The 3,824-nt window shown below is 40.6% G+C and overlaps 1 non-coding gene across 1 annotated transcript; it reads left to right on the forward strand.

Annotated features, from left to right (window-relative positions):
- Positions 1–420: 420 nt before the first annotated feature.
- TRNAL-AAG (transfer RNA leucine (anticodon AAG)) lies at positions 421–502 on the forward strand. The gene has a single exon. It is a non-coding gene; the product is annotated as a tRNA-Leu (tRNA).
- Positions 503–3,824: the final 3,322 nt, after the last annotated feature.

The following is a 3,824-nucleotide window of genomic DNA, read 5'->3' on the forward strand; positions in this document are numbered from 1 at the left end:
AAAGCAATCAATGCTAAGTCATACATAAGTTTGCTGTTGCTCTGTTTGTCACATAGCCTTCATCAAAATCATTTCAGAATTTTACCACCGACTGAATAAATATACAACACAGTGAAGTTTGCCACTACTGCTTTAAACATCACTTACAGCCGGGTGACATTCAGCAGGTTACTCATTATCTCTGTATCTCCTAATCTCCATCAGGAAAATGCAGATCATAGTAACAGTACCTATCACTGAGGCAGTTTATAGGACTGAATGACAGTAAATGTAAGGAAAGTGCATGGCACGTAATAAATTCCCAATAAATTTCAGTTTTGGACCAGTACCGTGTAGAAATGTTCTAGGAAAAGTATAACGTCATGGAAAACACTCTTGTATCTTTCTAAATATAATGATTTAAGAGTTTCTTGGTAGCATGGTAGCGTGGCCGAGCGGTCCAAGGCGCTGCATTAAGGTTCCAGTCTCTGCGCGGACGTGGGTTCGAATCCCACCGCTGCCAACTCTATTGGAAATGGAATCCATCAGAGAACGAAATTACCAAAAACTTGACCCGCTTTGATTCAGTCACTTCCGACTCGTAGCGAGCCTATACAGCACAGCGCGAAACTGCCCCATAAAGTTTCCAAGGAGCTGCTGCTGAATTTAGGCTTCTGTTTGGCAGCCGAGCCCTCAACCAGGGAGCCCTTGAAGAACATAAGCAAGACATTTATCCCCCTAATAATAGGTTGAGATCAATCTAAGAGCAGTAGTTCGTGTCCAAGGATTAAATCTTTATGGTTTTTAAAATGTTTATATATTTAAACAAATATAACTCATATATTTCCAAATTACAAAAACGTAAGACTTTATACACGGTGAAACTCTTCCACCACCTCCCCTCCCCATTCCACCTGCGTCGGATTCTGCCTACGCAAACCCAAAAAACCAATCCCATTGCCGCCGAGTCGATTGCGGCTCATAGCGCCCCTATAGGACAGTGTAGAACTGCCACCATGGAGTTTCCAAGGAGCGCCTGTTGGATTCGAACTGCCAAGGTTTTGGTGAGCAGCCATAGCACTTAACCGGTATGGCGCCAGCGCTCCCTTTACCTACCCGGGCAAGTAGCCTGGGGTTAGTCTGGGGTTACCTGCACCGAATATTATTTGCATAAGCAAGCTAATATGCAGTTGCCATGGAGTCAGCTCTGACTCCTGAAGACTCCCGGTACATCAGAGTTGAACTGTGCTCCCTAAGGTTTCCTTTCGTTTTTTTTTTGTTTTTTTTTTTTTTTTTTTACAGCGTTCTTTTCATAGGCTCTGTGCTTGGAGTAGCTGGGCCGGAAGTTTCTAGTTTAAAACAGCAACGAATACGAAGTCCTACCAATTGCTAAGGTTTTGATTACACAATCAGGGCCTCTGAAAAAGCTTCCACATAATAAAACAAGCAGGGCCAATGGGCTGGGTTTCAGTTTCTCCTTCTTTTTCCTCTACTGGAAGCCTCTGGGGGCAACGTGGCTCTCCTCCATTAGCCTGGAGAACCCGTGGTGGCCCTTCCCCTCTGGCTTTCTTGCTTAATCTGAAGATGGACTCATGTGACATAGCACTTCTTTTCAGAGTCTAAACCCATTGGTAATAATTCAAGTCCGCTTCAATGCCAGATTGATTTCATTACCTAATGCTAAGTAAAAATGAACAACTCGCCTGCCTGTTGAAGGCTGCGTATAGCAGCATCATTGGACAGGGTGTTTGGAGGTGAGTATTCCATATGGTTTTTGATGGCTGATTTTTTGAAAGTAGATGACCAGGGTTTTCTTCTGAGGTGCCTATGGGTGGACTCCAACTTCCATTCTTTCAGTTAACATCCCAGCCAATTAATAGTTTGTTCCACTCAGGGACACATAAGCCAATAGGAATCTTTTTTTTTTTTTTTCCCCCCACATTTCGGACTTTCCAACCTACTCTATTGCACATTACACGTTAGGGAAACTAATATTTCCCAATTATGTAGTAGGGAAATTACAAATATTTTTTCCACGAGGTATTCTTTTTTTTTTTTTTTTCCAGTCTTCTTGTAGGTTGTTTGGATTTTTGGTTGTTGTTTCTTTTTGTCTCATCTTGTGTTTTTTTTTTTTTAAGAGAATGGAGGTGTATTCAGGCAGAATTTTTTTAACGTACTGAGTTATGTCAAGGTTCATTGTTTCTACGTTTTGTGTAAAAATTGGTTTTCTACCCAAAGCTGTGTAATCTCTCCAGTACTTATATTGTGTTTTATTTTTCTTTTTTTACCTTTAAATTTTATATGTGTTTTCAATTTAAGTATCATCGATGACATATTGATATAAACTTTTATCTTCCTAGACGGCTACCTAGTTAGTCCAACATCATTTATCTGAAGTTTGCATTTTGCTACATCAATTACACGTGGAACTTAAATAGCGATTTATTTTCCAATTTCTGGGTGGCTCCACTGGACCAAGTAAGATCAGGTGGATGAACAATGGCTTGTTTACTGTATGCTATACTATCTGAAAGTGTTATTTACCCAAAGAATCCACTTGACTGCAACTGGTTTGGATTGTTCCGTTTGTTTGTGTTATGTCGACATAAAGGTCTCTTAGTGACAAAAACGGTTTGCACTCAACTAGTACCCTAAAGATTAGTGGCTGGGACCCACACAGTGGCACTGCAGAAGAAAGGCCTGGCAATCTAACTCCATGAACATTAAAGCAACAGTTTGAAAGTGAAGTCTCCCACTACCGTTTTAAACATCACTTACTGCTGGATGACATTCAGCAAGTTACTTAACATCTCTGTTCCTCATATTCTTCATCAGGAAAATGGAAATCATAGTAAAAAGCACCTATCACTGTGGCAATTTAGAGGACTGAATGACAGTAAAAGTAACGACAATGCATGGCAGGTACTAAATTTCCAATAAGTTTTAGTTATTATTTGTTGGTGTTTTGGATGAGTACCATGTAGAAATATTCTAGGAAAAGAATAAGGTGGTGGATAACAATCTTGTGTCTTGGTAAATATGATTGAAACGTCCTGGGCATTATGGCAGTCTGTCTGAGAGGTCTAAGGCCTTGGATTAAGGCTCCAGTCTCTGTGGGACCATTCAGTTGGAATCCCACCGATGCCAAATCTATTGTAAATTGAATCTATCTGAGGACGAAATTTCCAGAAACTTAGCCCGTTGTGATCGAGTCCTCTAACTGGACGATAAAAAATCCAGGGGTTTGAACTTTTGGTTGGCAGCCAAGCTCTCAACTAGGGCACCCTTGGAGAACATAAGTGAGCTCTCAACTAGGGTGCCTTTGGAGAACATAAGCAAAGTAACTATCTCCCTAATAGTAGGTTAAGATCGATTATGGTCTATTAAAGAAAATGAGACTCTTGTCATTTCTGACTATTCTTTACATCTAAGAACGGTATTTCGTGTCCAAAGGATAAATCTTTATGGGCTAACCTAATGGTTACTGGTTTGGACCCATAGAGTCTCACACAAAAGAAAGGCAAGAAAGGCCTGACAATCTGCCTCTGTGAATGTTAAAGCCAAGAAAACCCTGTGGAGCAGTTCTACCCTGTAACACATGGGGTCACCGTGAGCCAGAATCAATCCAAGAGAATACAGTAGGTTTGCTATTATTATTATTATTATATTAATACAAAGTGGTTGCAATAGTGTGGGAAACCATTGTGGCATTGTGGCATGCTGGTGGGAATGTATATTAGGCAAGATCCAACAGAATTACCATCACACTATCACATAGACTGCTTCAGCAATTCCATGAATAGAAAGTACTCACGCCCACTTGCCATGTCAGATAAGGAATATTA

The sequence above is a fragment of the Elephas maximus genome, chromosome 1 (genome assembly GCF_024166365.1).
Source record: "Elephas maximus indicus isolate mEleMax1 chromosome 1, mEleMax1 primary haplotype, whole genome shotgun sequence".
NCBI lineage: Eukaryota > Metazoa > Chordata > Mammalia > Proboscidea > Elephantidae > Elephas > Elephas maximus.